Below are 17,459 nucleotides of genomic sequence, written 5' to 3' on the forward strand. Positions count from 1 at the left end.
TCACATGTAGACATAAAAATGATGAGAGTCAGTTCTGTGGATAAATTCTGCTTATAGTGCAAAAATATTTTATTACTATTTTCTTATCTGGTTACTGGCTCTGAATAATAGCACAGGGAAGCAATTTTGCTACAAAATGAACTGAATTCATGCAAAGTTCTAAATAACATTCATTTATGCAGAATGTTTTCTTATTTTAACACAGGAAACCTTTTATGGGTTGACAGATGAATAATACTGTGCTGATCAGCTGTGATAGCTACTGCTTGGGTCAGTCATCATTTTAAATTCAAGAGCAGTGTTCCAGGTAGCGCTACACATTAGTGGCTGATGTACTGCATTGCAGGGTGGTAGGAACAAGGTTCTCAGACTGCAACTTCCCAAATCGGAGTTCCTGAGCTAACCTGGCTTGTTTACAGAGGTACCTAGCAGCTACCCAGACATTGGTGCCCTGCCCTCTTGGGTAGACAAGCAGCTGACTGCAGGATGTCTGAGAAAAGGAAAGACAATATACAGAAGTTTAAAAAAGTAAGGCATTATGTTGCTTGGGCAGCACACAGAGTGTTAAGCAATCTATTAAGAATATTCAGATCTGGTAAGAAAAACTTGCATTTAGAAGGCGCTTTTCACGACCGTAGGCCGCCCCAAAGCACATTACAGCCAATGAAGTAATTATGAAGTGTAGTCACTGTTGTAATGTCGGAAATGCTGCAGCCAATTTGCACATAGCAGGCTCCCACAAATAGCAATGAGATAATGATCAGATGATCTGTTTTTAGTTGAGGGGGAAATGTTGGCTAAGACACCGGGAGACCCTGCTCTTCTTTGAATAGGGCAGTGGGATCTTTTACATCTACCCGAGAGGGCAGACGAGGCCCTGGTTTAATGTCTCATCTGGAAGATGGCAGCTCTGACAGTGCAGCACTCCCACAGCACTGCATTGAAGTGCTAACCTAGATTGTGTGCTCATGTCGTTGGAGGGGGTCTTGAACCCACAAGACTCAGAAGCGAGAGCGCTACCACTGAGCCAAGGCTGACAAGGTTGGTAATGGTTAAACACACGCTCGGTAATCTGCAGCACAGATTCAGGCGACAGGCCTCTCCAGCACGTGAGTCAACAAGTTCATTTCATCCCTTTTGTTGTCTGTGCAGAGGTAAACTAGTTGCAGTCATGGTGAAATCAGCGCTTGCTCATGGACACCATCACTTTGAAATTCTGATGGTTAGAGAGGTTTTAGTGAAACCCAATGTTTAAAAGTTTAACATCTTAATCAACAGCTACGTCTAAACTATGCTACTGTTCTCTTGAACTGCTCTAAGGGAAGAAAATAGTTAGAAAGATTGTTTCAAGAAAGATATTGCATTACATGGCAATGCAAACTACCTTTGGATGAGGTCATGGGTTGAAAAAACATTGCAAAGAGCCACAGAATTTTACAGCACAAAAGGAGACCATTCAGCCCATCTTGCCTGTGCCAGCTTTCTGAAAGAGCTATCCTTTTAGACCCTTTCCCTGTCCTCTTTTAAATTTTGTGTTCTCAAATATTAATCAACTTTCCTTTTAAAAGCTATTATGAATTCTGCTCCCACCAGTGTTATGGTAAGGCATCTCATGCCACAGCAACCATCTGTGTTAAAAAAAAAATGAATAACTGAAATTTTACCCATGGGACAAATTCACTGAGAACAGGAGTGCAAGCATAAATTAGACAAGACAACTGAAACTATACATTCCTATTTACCAATTTAGGTTTTATGTAAATTAATAAAAATACAGACATCTAAATAATCTCCAACTTTCTTGGTGCCCCAGCTCATTGATCTCCTAACACTATGGTTAGGAGTTCTGGCCTGTGATTCCACATGTCACTTACGAACCACCTCATGGCTAAGGAGTGTGAACTGGGGTGAAGGATCAAAAGGGAGAGATAATGAAAAATAGCAAATAGGAAAAACTACAATTTTTGAATTTCACACACTATTCTTGAGCAATTTGGCTTTAAATTTGCCAAAGTTAGTCTTTATTGCATATAGTGCAATATCTTAAAAACATGGTTTCCCTTAAAAGCTCCCAAGCAAGGCATATCCTGTTAGAATGGTGTGGAACGGATAGTTCAGATTATCAGTTTATCCATGATCATTGCCATTCCATGATGAGACAGCAGGAGGCACAATTCAAGGAAGAGGTATCAGATAATCTTATTTTCTTCCTCCCAAGCAACCTGACAGGCAAGATTTGTATTACTGAGGTGCATCAATACAAGTAACTGGCAGTCCTTTGACTTGAGCTTGTTGACATCTGCTTGGCAGTTAACCAGTCAATGCTTTTGTCAATGAAATCGTCAGCACTATCCTAACTGTCAAAAGTCTGAGTCTTGACACATCTACATGTGCAAACAACTTCCATCAATTTTCAGTCACCCTCTAAAACTGCCATTGCACAAGGGAAATATGTATAGCTTAGCTGGTTCGACTTATAGGAAGTCAATGAAAGCAGATCCATATTAACAGTTTTTCGTCTTTTTCCCACCAATTTTTCTCCTCCCCTCACTTTCCTCATAACACGCGAGCCCTGGCTGCAGAACAGTTCCACAGATGCTTGCCACCTTTTAATCCCTAACCCAAGTGACCATGCTTCATGTGTGAACTTTGATAGCAAGTGTCAGTAGGTCACAATCAACCATAGGGGCCATCACAGCTGAGCCTGACCCCGTCTTCATGCACCTACAATCCCAGCATGGGGGCACTGAATAACAATCAGGAATGTGAACCCTAGTGGTTTTCCCCTCTGTGATCTAGGGTCACTGAGGTGAATTGTGGCATCTCTACTGTTGTACCGATTAAGATCAGGTAATTTAGCACACACCCGATCTTCTTGGTCTGTATGGCTCAGCTCTCTTAATCAGCTGAGGCATCAGGGGAGGGAGACAACTGATATTTCAACAATATCGGGAAATATGACTTCAATGGAAATAAAAATCGGGAGTGATGTAAAACGGGCTGCCGATTCACCATCACCCGTTTTACACTCTCGCACAAAGTCAAAATGACCCCCAATCATGTGATATGACGGGTGTATGAATTTTGCAATAAGGGTCTGGAAGAGCTGCGGTTGCTTGTCTGGATAAGTATTTCACCTGCATCATTGTAAAATGAGCCTGGGCATGGCATGAGCTGTCAAACAGAGGATTCAGTGCTAAATCCAGTAGATCTGCGCTCTTGTAATCGAAATGTGTGTGCGAGCTTGAGTAAGGCATTAAGGTAATATTTGCAAGGGTAATCTAGTGTTTCTAAAGTGCTAAAAATGCTTAAGTATCTCTTTGAAGTCTTTCTCGTTGAATGCATAGAGTTCTTTTGACTGTGCTTTCTTTTGAACTCACATCTGTGACATTTGCTGGAATCTGGGCAACACCATGAATTGTATGGGCTCGGTTTCATTCCCAGTATGACATCCTTTCTCTGTCTTATATTTTTTGCTGAATTAAAAGCAGTTCTCACCTTTTCTATTGTCTATTGATCCCTTTTCATATAAACCCCAACAGGATATCTGGTAGATCCGAGGTATTTGAACCCCCCCTCCAAACAATTTTCAATGGACCTAGTTCCATTTATTTCAGACTGCAGTCCCTAACTACCATTGTATGTTCTTTTTAATCCTTTGAGGAATGCAGGAACATTTCTGCATCAAAGTTAAGAGCTTGGACTGCTGCAGTGCATAGTGAGGCTTCATGGACCCAGTTACTCCTTTTGCTTTCTGTTTCCTTTTCCATCTCCAGCCATCTGTCTGCGATCTGCAGCCCTTGGGTCACCCAACAACAAACTCAACGAAAGCTACTCCCAACGTTACTGCAGTAATATTTAAACAGAGATTTTCAGCGTTGTTGTTTCTTGCAATGATCAGATGAAGAAGATTCAGCAACATCTATCTCATTTTTTTTTACATTACTACCTTCACAGTGTTTTGAAACCAATTTGTTAAAATGGTTTGAAACCATTGCAGTTACAGTGTTACACCGCCAGATAGTAGTCAGTACTTTCACGGCTTTCCAAGGATATATCAGGGCAGACTTCACAATCTAAGTGCAGAGGTGACAGAAACATTGGTGTGTGGGCACTGTGCCCATCCAAGTCGCACACAATTGAACCTGACAAGGGGTTAGGCCTCATTAAACATTCAGACCTAGATTTTCCACTTTAGTGGAATTGGGGTACATCGTTATCGAGCCAGGATACCTACTCAGCAAATAGATACACCAATGACCCTGGCCAATCTTCTGGCCTTTGGGTCATTTAAATATTTGAAGTGGGCTCCCCTGCCGTCACCAGGCAATCCTGATGGATTGGGGGTGGAGTTTTACTGCAGCACCCCTCTGATCTCTGCCGCAGTGTAGAAGCTGGAGACAGCCTCCATGCTGCTTTAAAAGGGCTGAAATCTTTTTAACAAGGTTTCCTACTTTCCTCTTTGGCCTGTGGAACCCATTACTGTGTGAGTGACTGAACAGGTCCGGCTAATGATAAAAAACAATTGTCCGGCCTCCTCTACTACTGTAGCAATGCTGAACGGCATATATGCTCCCAAAAACCGGGAGGACACACAGCAAGGCGGGGGTCCCAGCGAAGTGCTTCTCTGGTCATTTCCTTTCCCAACCGTCCTAGATCCATTGAAAGGCTGGTGGGAAATCACACCATCAGACTCAACTCCTGATGTATAATGTGCCAGTGATTGGGAGCTTGCTAGTTTGAGGGCTAGATATTTGGCATTGCTTCAGGCTTCTAAAGGCCTGCAATAGCAATTTAAAGGGGACTTTAATGCAAAAAAAAGTTTTGCAACACTTATTCAGAACTAGAAGTGTGAGAATGGGGCAGCAGCAGGTCAACCGGTACAGAGAATAATAATAAAAAGTAATGGAATGCTGGCCTTTTTATCTCGAGGACTAGAATACAACGGGGTAGACGTTATGCTACAACTAAACAAAGCCCTGGTTAGACCACACCTGGAGCACTGTGAGCAATTCTGGGCATCACACCTTAGGAAGGATATATTGAGTGCAGCGTAGGTTTACCAGAATGATACCCGGACTCCAAGGGTTAAGTTACGAGGAGAGATTACACAAATTAGGGTTGTATTCGCTAGGATTTAGAAGGTTAAAGGGTGATTTGATTGAAGTTTTCAAGATATTAAAGGGAACAGATAGGGTAGATAGAGAGAAGCTATTTATGCTGGTTGGGGAGTCTAGGTCTGGGGGCATAGTCTAAAAATTAGAGCCAGACCTTTCAGGAGTGAAATTAGGAAACACTTCTACACACAAAGGGTGATACAAGTTTGGAACTCTCTTCCGCAAATGGCAATTGATGCTAGATCAATTGTTAATTTTAAATCTGAGATTGATAGATTTTTGTTAACCAAAGGTATTAAGGGATATGGGGCAAAGGCGGGTATATGGAGTTAGGTCGCAGATCAGCCATGATCTCACTGAATGGCGGAACAGGCTCGAGGGGGTATGTTCCTAACAGCCAAGATTTCCTGCTGCAGCAACAGAGGCGCTGCCGGAAGAAGTGGGTAAAGGAGAGTTGGCCTGTTTGGCACTCCCCACAGGAGATAAGGTCCAAGGGAGGAGGATGGTACTTCACATCAATGCTATTCCCACCATCCTGGGGACCTACCTTAAAATGCGGAAAGTGTTTGCAGACTCTGATAAGATCAGCCAAGGTGAGGCTGCCTCACCTATTACCTTATACCAAGTAAATGGGACAAGTATGCATGCCGCAGATTGTTTCACACTGTAATTATTTGATAGACCAGATGTTCCCACTGGTGGGCTCTAATGTATGGGGACTGGGAAATTGGCCACCCGGCAGCATCACCGGGTCCACACTGGACCCTCCAGCACCTCAATGCTGTCAAACACTGAGAAATCAACTGTCCAAATAAAATTGTGCGTCATCAAATGACATCAGCTGACCTGCTTCCTGTTAACTGGCCGGTTAGCCCGCAGGGAGTCTGCAGAGCGGAGGCAGCTGGGGGCGGGACCGGAACCTGGAAACCAGCTGGCCCGCCCCCCATCCCGACACCGAGGAGAAAATCGTGGGTGTCGGTCGTTTCGCAAATCGGGGGCCCGACACTTGGGAAGGTTGTTTGGAGGAGGGTTGACGGCGGGTGCTGAACCTGGTGTCAATCAAAAGGACTTTAGCCTCTGACCCGCCTCCAAACCCACTGAGCACCGACAAAATCGCGGCCAAAAGAGCTCATGGCCAATATTGGAAGAAGAACAGGGGGGAGTTCACCCCGGTGTCTCGGGCCAATATTTATTCCTCACCCAACATCAGTGGAACGCTAATACAAAAGCAAAATACTGTGGTGGCTGGGAATCTGAAATAAAAACAGAAGAGGCTGGAAATACTCAGCAGGTCAGGCAGCATCTGTGGAGAGAGAAACGGAGTTAACGTTTCAGGTCGAGGTCCCTTCATCGGTGGAATGCTCACTGTTTGTGGGAGTTTGCTGTGTGCAAATTGACTGCCATGTTACAACAGTGACTACATTACATAGGATTACATCGGATTACATAGGATATACGGCACAGAAACAGGCCATTTGGCCCAACCAGTCCATGCCGGCGTTTATGATCCACTCGAACCTCCTCCCGTCTTTCCTCATCTAAATCTGTCAGCATAACCCTCTATTCCCTTCTCCCTCATATGCTTATCTAGCCTCCCTAAAAAGCATCTATACTATTCGCCTCAACCACTCCCTGTGGTAGCGAATTCTACATTCTCACCGCTCTCTGGGTAAAGAAGTTTCCCCTGAATTCCCTATTGGATTTCTTGGTGACTATCCTATACTGAGGGCCTCTAGTTTTGCTCTTCCCCACAATTGGAAACACTCTTTTTGTGTCCGCTCTATTAAAACCTCTCATAATTTTAAAGACCTCCATCAGGTCACCCCTCAGCCTTCAAGAGAAAAGAGACCCAGCCTGTTCATTCTTTCCTGATAGGTGTAACCAGTGTTCCTTGTGAGGTGCACGCCAGTGTGGCCGCACACTGCTTCAGGCAACCAGTGCAGCCAGCTTGCCGGAAGATCAATGCTGGGCCCAAAAAAAATTACAGGGAACATAGGGTATAGTTTATGAAAGCTGACTTTTGCATTGGGCATGAATTAAAACGCATGCAGAGAGAGCCTGAAATGTAGTACGTTTCATTAGAAAGGCAGTCAGGACTCAAAAAGTTATTCAGAGCCTATAAATTACCTATGGAGAAGACAGTAACAAACTCCACAAGCCAACCAGTTAAAACATCCTGCAATTTTGGTCGGGTGGATTTTTTCAGAATCATTCACATTTTGTTGCTGGTTATTTAGGGATGTTTCAATAAACTTGAACACTACATACAATCTGCACACCACTATTCTGATTTCACTTAATGCAGTGAACAGCTACTCTGCACAGCTGCAATCATTATGCCACCTGGCATCTTCTGGGATCAGGGGCTGCAGTGGGAAGGATGCCAAATGTCATCTTTGGCAGTTAACAAGGCATATTAAAAATTGTGAACAGCTATAATGGAACATCCTGCAATCAAAAAAAGGCCACACACAAGCATTTTTCTGGGCAAAACTCTGAGTTAGAAAGTTACTAATTCTAATAGAATGAGAAAGGTTTTAATTGCACATTCTAACAGGAAGATAGAATGACCTTTGAATGTCAAAATGATCAGATGTTTCACTCTCTTCGTGACATCGTTCATAGTCCTTTAACTTTGACCCTCATATGCCATTTCTGTCACAGTGCTATGAATCTACTACTCTGAAGGAGGAAACACAGAAAATAATGGGCCAAGGCTGTGTTATGGGCCAAGGTTATGTTACTCAGTGAATCATGAATGGATCCTTTTCTTTTGTACAGATCCAAAGTAGTTAATTATAGCACTTCTTCAGCCTTCTAATTTTAATAAATATATATAATTTTAAAATCCAATGTTAAAAAAAGATGAAGTGTTAAACTGAGGTGTTCTATGTCCAGGTGCATAGAATAAATAATCATGAGATGACCAATTGAGAGCTCTGGAATGTGAATAACTTTCTCACTCCGAGCTGAGCCCAAGAAAACATGTTAGAATGAAGTAAACAGTGGCATGGTCCTCATGTTCAAAATCCCAAATGAGCTGTGTATAATTTCAACCAGAAACTTTGGTTTGTTGGACTCGAATAAAACTCATATCGGAATGTTTGACCTTTCAGCTTAGCCACAATTATAATTATGTAGCAGTTGTCCTTCAAAAGAGCCCCACTATACTAACAAACTATTAACATCCAACCTCAGAATAAATCACCCTAAGCAGCTTTTCACCACAAGTCACAAAAATACATGTTTCTGGAAAAGCACCAAACCTAAAGCCTTCTAGTATGATTATTAATTAAATATCTGCAAGCTGTTAATTTGCTAACTAAAGGAGAGATAAATTACAAGGGGAAGCAATGACTAAGTAGATCATTAGCATCCACATGGAGAAAACCACTGATGTGTGTTTTAGGAGACCAGTGTTTGTATCTAATTAGTCCGATTAATATAACACTGACAGAACTATACTTGACAGGAGCGCTCAGTTGAAAATGTACAGTTAAGATCACAGAAAACGATTTGGTGGATATAGGAAATGGACTGAATTTTCTACGCTGTGCAGTATTAATGAAAGATATCTGTAATGTTTGCTGCATTCTCAGTTGTTTCAAGGCTGCTGGAAGAAAGGTTAATGAATTTTATGCTCATGTAGAATGTAGCCCTCGATCAAAGACAAGGCTATATATTTTATGTAAAAGTCCTTCCCGGCTACAGATTGTCTCCTGCCATGTTGTCAGGAAAAATCCATCCACACAATCAGGAATAAGCCATAAAGCCGAGAGCAATGTTTGAGTACAAAATGTGGGCAACAGAACCAGCTTGGTTTAACCCTTTGAGGACTACAGCAGTATTTCTGTTCCAATATAAAACATAGTCATCTACACTAATCAATTTAAAATGCTATCCCACATTTTACAAGTTCCAATTTTAGTGAGAAAATGAGTAGCATCTGTGTTTCATTAATAACTAAAATGCCTATTTCAAGAGATAATTTTCTCAGGTTTAAGCAGGTTTTAAAATGGTTTAAAAATACCATTAAGTAGACAAGGAGATTCAAACACATTATTTACAACCACCATTGGCTGTATTGTGCATATATTCTATTCATCATAATTCAGCATTGCTTAATTCAAATTATTTTAAATTTGAATTACAACCATGCAAAAAAAGCCTCTCATTCTGCTTTATTGAAATTGCGTAATTTAATTTTTTTGTAGCAAAACTTAAAAGATTTTAGGGTAGAAATTAGTCTCGGGCGATGGCGCAGAACGGGTGGTATCGCATCGGCCACCCCATTATACGCAGCGCCTGGTATTTAATTCCAGTGACTGCACAAAGCGAGTTCAGTCATCTTCAAATCTGTGCCCATCTTTCCTTCCACTCCATGTTTGAACCTCTGCAATCAGGTTTCTACCCCTGCCACAGTACTGAAATGGCCCTAATCAAAGTCACAAATGACATGCTATGTTACTGTGACAATCGTGCATTACCCCTCCTCCACCTCTCTGCAGACTTTGATACAGTCAACCATACCATCCTCCTCCAATGTTCAGCTTCGAGGCAATATCCTCGCTTGGTTCCCCTCTTATCCATCCAACCATAGCCAGAGCATCTCCAGCATTGGCGTCTCTTACCATTGCATCATTACCTCTGGAGTCCCCCGATAATCTTGGCCTACTCCTCTTCCTCATCAACATGTTACCCCTCAGTGGCATTATCCAAAGGCATGGGGTCAGGTTCCGCATATACGCTGACGACATCCAGCTCGACCTCTCCACCACCTCTCTTGACCCCTCCAATGCCTCTGTGTTGTCAGACTGCTTGTCCGACATCCAATCTTTAATGAACCACAAATTCCTCCAATTAACCACTGGGAACACCAAAGCCATTGTCTTCAACCCCTGCCACAAAATCCATACCCTCGCCTCCGATACAACTCCTTCCCTTGTCCTAGGTTGCACCAGACTGTCACAACTTTGGTGATCTATTTGGTGCAGAGCTGAACTTCTGACCCCATATCCTCTCTGTCACAAAGACCGCCTAATTCCACCTCCGTAATATCACCCATCCCCAGCCCTGCCTCAAACCATCTACTGCTAAAACTCTCATCCATGCCTTTGTCACCTCCAGATTTGATTGTTCCAATGCTCTCCTGGCTAGCCTACCATTCTTCACCCTCTATACACTTCCGCTTATCCAAAACTCTGCTGCCTTTATCCTATCCCATACCATGTCCCACTCACCTATAATCCCTGTGCTCATTAATCTTTCAAACTAAAGTCAAACTTTCTGGCTGTGTAGCCTCATTAATTATTTGTGAGAAGCTCGTACTTTATGTACAGCAGCGATGCAGCCTTGTGGCAGATAATTAAAATGCAGACATCTGTACACTGCCCACACTCCTGTCAGGCCCAAAAGTGGTGCAACCATGAGACTGCTTATTAACATGCAGATGACTGTACAGTACCTACATTACTATCATGCATAAACTATGAATGCCTCATAAAAAATTACTGAGTTCTTGTGTAAGGCTACGTGAGAGTGCTGGAGAGGACACAGATGGTTAGTCTGACTGCTGTGAAGCCAATGTTGTTGGATGCAGCTGGTGCCTGAAGATTTATTCCCCACAGATCCGCAAAATGCATTGTGCAACCAACATGGTGAATTCCACAAACTTCTTTGTCAATTTTCCTGGATTGTGATAAATAAAATAACCTAGTGAATTTTAAACTGAAGAAAAATTAACCTTCCAATGACTCTAGACTCTTCCAATGATTACTGTATACAATTGTTTTTTTTTCCTTTGCAAAGGACTTTGGGGCAAGGTAATTCTACCCTATTAATAGTCCTCTTGAAATAGTTTCAGATTAAAGTTCTACTTCTCCCATTTTATTCACGATTCCCCTCCTATCCCCTCATATAAGGCACTCACTGCCCTGAAGCCTCCTTCAGCTGGGAGTCTGGGATGGCCTTGGCAGTGGGCTTCAAGACCACCATTCGTGCTGCCGTGTGAGAACATGTGCATGCACAAGCAGTGCTGTCAGATGATTGTGTTCTTTGGTCAAGTACAGAAATCTGTCTGTTTACCTTACCATGAAGTGATAATACTCACCTCCGACTGTGTCAAAACACTTTGGTGACAGACAAGCCCGAAATGTAAACCAACAGCCATCTGATAGGAAGGCAGCTCTACTGCTATCTGGACCACTGTACGATATTCAATAGACTAATCTTTATTATAGAGGAAGCACCTTTTTTCACTGGTTGTATATAATACTAATCCAATATTATTAATGCCCTTTTTAATTGACTGAATGTTCTCACTAAGGTCACAAAGTTTCTGATATGGTTTGAGTATCCTGAAGCTAATGTAGAGCGATGCCGACTGACGATTTTGTAGTTGAAGCGGTTAGCAAGCTACCTTGGAACATTAAAGCAACAGCTAGTGGTGGATCACCTGGAAGCACAGACGTGTGTCTGGCTCCCCACTAGATGTCTGTGGCTTTGTGTCCCAGGCCCTGTTTGGATACACAACCACTGTTGATATGCTTCACTATGGCAGGATGCTGCAGTTTTAGGTGGTGGAAGAAAAATCATTCCACTAAAGTGCACCCACTGATCACCAGGTTATATAACCTACAATAATCTGCTCTCCCAGCTGAAAGAGGTTCAGCCGGGGAGGTTTGTATGGTTAAAAACAGGAATTGAAAGATCAAAAATAGCATCTGAATGGATCAAGCGTGTCACAGCGCCTAATTCGACAAGATGATTATGTATTTTAATTCATGGGGGATTTTGTCTAATCAATTATAATTATTAAATTAACAAATCCCCTGCCACAATTGTGCATTATACTTCTGTGCTATCTCTATATGGAATTTGATATATTGAAAAGATGTGGAACTTTTTGTTTATATGGAGTAGATACTACAACTAAGCCTTTGGCCTACATCATTGCGCAGACTTGAGAATAAATGGAGTCCAGGTGACGGGTGAAAGTCACCTCTGAGCTCTCATGTCTTCAGTCACTATCTCCTAACAGAATAACCTGACAATGTCGGTATCAGAAATCACATCCAACATCAGATACCCAGTTAGTAAACCAAAAAAAAATCAACTGTTTCAGTGGATATTGTGAACTGTAACAAATCCATTCTGCCCTATTTTAGGTTTTGCATTCATTGGGCGAGTTACTGGATGGATAGGTTGGTTACTGCTGCTCCACAGCGAGTGTTGTCTATGGCCCTCAGTTATCATGGTTTCATGTAATTAGCGTGTTTAGTGTAGTTATCATGGTTAGTATTACTCCCAGTTCTTAAGAAAGGTGACATGGCCGAGCCTTCAGTTAGTATACCTGAGCTGATTCCTAAGCATCGGTTTTAACTCTGGGCACGAGAGTGGCGTGCAGGGGCTGGGGTTAGCAGCAAGGTCACATGATGGTACTACGTAAGGCTAGGAGGGATTTTAACTCCCGGGCTTCAATTCCATTTTGGATGTCCAAATCCTGCCTGAAACCAGAGAAAATAACTACTTGGCAGGCAGTGGGAGCAGGAATTCGGGCAGCAGGTGCCACCACTGGGGACCTGAGAGAACAGTCCCTGACACTACGGTAGGTAGTCAGGGGAGGGGGTCAGGAGGGGATTGCGGTCAGGGGGACAGAAGCCTAGGGTAGGGGAGTCCCAAGCTTTCCTTGTGGGGCCTAGAGACAGGTAATGTCGTGAAGGTAAAATTAATCACCCTTAGTGATGAATAGAAAGTAGGGTTTGAAGCTCAGCTACAGGATATTCACAAAATGCAGTTTTATGGCAAAACAATGCTGTATTTCTTAGATGAGTTTTGTGCTCACTGAAGTGAAGGTCAGCAGTTCTGGGAGTGAAACAGTTTTGCAACAGCAAGCACAGATAGGTATGGCAGAGCACATCGAACTGTAGGGCCACGATTTTACTTACCTCGGCGGGTCCGTGGCAGGCGATGTTGGTGGCGGGTCGTGGCCCTGCTGCTGGCTCCATTCTGCTCTGTGAAATTACTTTCCGTTGATTGGGCTTGTTAAACCCGCCCAGCACGTTTCCCGCCCTATTAGAGGAAATGGGTCTGGTGACATCATTTCATGACGTGTCATCAGCCGGTTTCCTTAAAGGGACCATGGCCACATTTGTCTTGACATTTGTGCTGTCAGTGTTCTACAGCATTGAGGTGCTGCAAACACTGACAAGCACTGCACAGAGGCAGAGAGCTGCACCCAGGCTCTCTCATGACTCCCTCCATAAGCATATGGAGGGAGTCATGAGAGAGCCTGGGTGCAGCTCTCTGCCTCTGTGCAGTGCTTGTCAGTGTTTGCAGCACCTCAATGCTGTAGAACACTGACAGCACAAATAAGCATATGGAGGGAGTCACAGCACGCAGGGAGGTCCTCTTCCCTTCCCATGGGCAGAAGAGACCTCCCCAGGAGACCAACACAGCTTGGTTCCACATTGCAGAGGAGTGCACAAGCAGGGATGTGGTCAGGAGGACCTGGGTGCAGTGCCGCAAACCTTTCAATGATCTCAGTAGGTCACAAAAAGTTACTGCAAAGCCTCACTCAATCTCATCCTGCCGTAACTCTCATCTCATCCCCATCACTCTGCCTTCCCTACCCCTACTACTGCACATCCTTATTCATACCAACTTACCTTGGACCTTCACCCATCCCTCTCAATCTATATTATCATATCCCCATCTCACTAGCCACCCCTCACATTCACCCTCATCCTAGTGCAATCATACCAACTAACACACAAGGTGTTGGGTGTTTTATCCAATGGGTGTTTTATCCAATGTTCATGTAAAGTTTCTTTTAATGTGGTATCAAACATTGAAACCTTTATTTTCAACACTTTGCATTCTTGGACAGATTTGTGAGCACCTTTGGAAGTGGCTTGGTGAGTTGCAGTGAATGGTGAGACATAACGGTACCCCCCGCAATGGTCATGACTGTGAAATGGCGTGTGGATACGATTTGACAGCAGGGTCCCGACCTGCTGTCAATTACTTCAACTTTAACACCTGACCCACCACCAATCCCATCCGCTGAGCACCGGCAAAATTCTGACCTAGAGTTCTGACCAACAATAAAATAGTCTCCCCTGCATCTGTGTGGCATTTTCCATAGAAACACAGAAGATAGGAGCAGGAGTAGGCCATTCGGCCCCTCGAGCCTGCTCCGCCATTCAATGCAATCATGACTGATCATCCAAATTCAGTACCCTGTCCCTGCTTTCTCCCCATACCCCTTCCATTACTTACACTGACCATTTTTATGACCTCTCTCAGTTAAATTGTCAATTTTTGTGCCAATTAGTAACATTTTTTTTGCTGCTGGATGAGAATGCCCAAACTAATTTTATATTGGCCAACAAAAAGTAATTTTTACCTCATCAATCTGAGCTGGATTCAAATTCCGGCCCCAGAAGTGAAAGAGCACTATGTAGAATCATGGCCTTTCCCAACTCCCCAGTGATCTTACGGTTTCTAGTTTACTGAAAACTCCTTACACATTCAAATGGAGATGCAAACCTATGAAACTTATTGGAGACAGATATTAATCATTCATATAGAGGCACAGGTCCAGGCATTAGTATTCCTGTGCTATTCATTAAATTTGCTGATTTGCAAGGTGACACTTTGTAGAGATTTCAATTACTGGAGCTTCAATCTCCTGTTATTGACCCACAAACAGTGTAAGTACTGCACTGCATTGCTATTGATTACAGCTTTTACGACATGGCTCTTTACTTAACACAGAAGACAGCAAAAAGTGGGAACCACTCAGCAGAAGATGTTTTTTCTCTGGTTAAGTTTCTAAAACCAGGTATAGGCCTAAATCTTTTAAAAGGTTGGGATTAATTTCTACAGAATGATAGAACTCTGCCATGAACTCAAGAAGGAATCCAGAGTCCACCACTGTCATAAATCATGCTCCAACTGGTCATTCTGGGTGGATAGTCCTCCCCCGCTGGCCCCTGCTGTAGGCAGAATGTCTCACCTCTTCCTGCTTGCTTTCAACTCAGCCTGCCTTTGGTTGGTGTCCAGGATACTTGCCTTTGTTCATGTTTGTTAATTTTCTATCTGTACTTCACAGGACAACTTGAGGTGGGGATAGTGAAGGAGATATTCCTGGTGTATGATGACCTCAGAAACGTATATTTCTTGCTTCATAAATATACAATGTCGTTACATGTTGTAATACTAAATCCTAATACTATATTGTAGGATTTTGTTTCTTGCCTTTTTACATTTGCATTTACATTTATATCTGCGGGGCCTTGTCAGAAGCAATTCTTATGAACAAACTCGTAGGAACATTGGTCTTTTTTCATCTAGCAATTCCTAAGTCCATCTAGTTCACCTTCTACCATCCCGGTCGTGGCATGATACAACAGTAATGGAGTTGTTCACTAATTATGGCATCACCCTCTCTCAATTAATTTACAACAGACCAAGACATGAGGCGAGGAAACTCCCAGTGATGGAAAGCTTTGGAAACTATAGATCCAAAGTCACCTGTTCCTTCCAAGCATGCTTTACTTACGTTGGCCTAGAAATTGAGTTTTGGCGCAGCCAGGGCTTTAGCGCCGGAAGTTAGTGCCGGAGCTAAGTCGCGCTGGTCGGGCCCAAAATTCAATAGTTCTGCGCCCAAACGGCTGCCGGCGCTGCTGAGAGCTGTTTGCGCCTGAAAACTGGCGCAACGCGCTGAATTTCGGCGCTATTCCGGCGCTGCGGTGCGGCAGGTTCGGGAAGTGCAGGCCTCCTCCTTCCCTTAAGGAGGAGCTGCCTGCACCCGGCCGCGGCCCGCGAAAATCTTTTTAAAAATGAGCCCGGCACCTCGGACAAGTGCCGGGCTTGCTTCTGTTCCGGGGGGGGGGGGGGGGGAAGTCCGGGGAGGGAGCTGCGGCCAGGCGGCCGGCCGGCCGCCGCGGGGCCTTTAATGCGCCGGCGCAAAGTCATGTAAGACTCTGTTGCCAGAGTCTTAGTTGCGGCTGCCACGGGCGAGGCGGCCGCAACTGAATTTCGGCGCTGGGGCCCGTCGGCATGGCAACCGGGACGCTGCGCACACCGATGACGTCATCGGTGCCGGCGCAGCGCTACCGGTCTACCGCGGCGGAAGGGCCCCAGGCAATTTCGGCCCCGGCGCCAATTGCAGCGCAAGGCCCTCTAGCGCCGCAAAATCGGCGCTAAGGGCACTGAATTTCTAGGCCTATATGTCATGTCTCAAATTACTCATATACTTATCCCAAAATATTATTTTCTGAAAGAAACCTATCTCATTTGTATTTTAATGAATCAACTCTATTGTCTTTCACTATCTCCCTAGAGAGCCTATTCCATATTTACCACTGGTTCACTGAAATAATGTTTCCGCAGATTAGTTTTAAATTTAACCCTTTTTAAGCGGAGGTAGTGTCCTCTGGTTCTACTATTCTGGACAGAGTGATACAGCTTGTCATGATCTACATTACCTAGCCTCTTCAGAATACTTAAAGCGACAATCATATCACCTTTCAACCTTCTCTTTTTCAGTGAGAACATGCTCAACTTACATAATTGCTCATCATAATCAAAACTCTCCATTCCCTTAATCATTTTGGTTGCTCTCTTCTGTATCTCTTCAATGGCTGTAATATTCTTTATACTGCAGCGAACAGATCTGTACACAGTTTTCCAATTACGGTTGCACCAACAACAACTTGTATTTATATAGCGCCTTTAATGTAGTAAAATGTCCCAAGGTGCTGCACAGGAGTATTTTAAGACAACAAATTTGACACATAAGGATAAATTAAGGCAGGTGACCAAAAGCTTGGTCAAAGAGGTAGGTTTTAAGGAGCGTCTCAAAGGAGGAAAGAGAAGTAGAGAGGCGGAAAGGTTTAAGGAGGGAACACCATGATTTATAAAGTGGCAGGGTCACCTCACTATTTTGACTTTTTAAATACATCCTAACATCTGATTTGCTTTACTCTAAAGATTTGCTTGTTGACTAAAGGCACCTTTACCTTTGTGGTTTTCCCACCACCAACAGCATTCCAACATGTAAATAACTCCCTCTCCGGGGAATTGAAGGCAGCATGGACCCAAGAATTTTGTGGGTCTTGCGAGCTGCCATTGGATTACCGCCTCCTTTTCTGGTCATCTCAGAAAACATTCGGATTGGGTTGGACGTTATTAACAAGTTAGGAATATCTTAGGATGATTTAGCTGCATGTTACCATTTGTAAAGTTTTACAACCACTTTTCCAACCGAGGTAAGGTAGACCCTTAAAAGTGAAGCAGCCTATGCTTGGCAATCCAACTATTTTTAGATTGAAAATC

The 17,459-nt window shown here is 43.5% G+C and overlaps 1 protein-coding gene across 4 annotated transcripts in view; it reads right to left on the reverse strand.

Annotated features, from left to right (window-relative positions):
- Positions 1 to 17,459, reverse strand: part of nfic (nuclear factor I/C) — a 482,744-nt gene that overhangs the window by 62,411 nt on the left and 402,874 nt on the right. The gene's annotated exons all lie outside the window — the stretch shown is intronic.

Source organism: Somniosus microcephalus, chromosome 13 (assembly GCF_052327205.1).
Source record: "Somniosus microcephalus isolate GS21.2 chromosome 13, FLI_Smic_1.0, whole genome shotgun sequence".
NCBI classification, from domain to species: domain Eukaryota; kingdom Metazoa; phylum Chordata; class Chondrichthyes; order Squaliformes; family Somniosidae; genus Somniosus; species Somniosus microcephalus.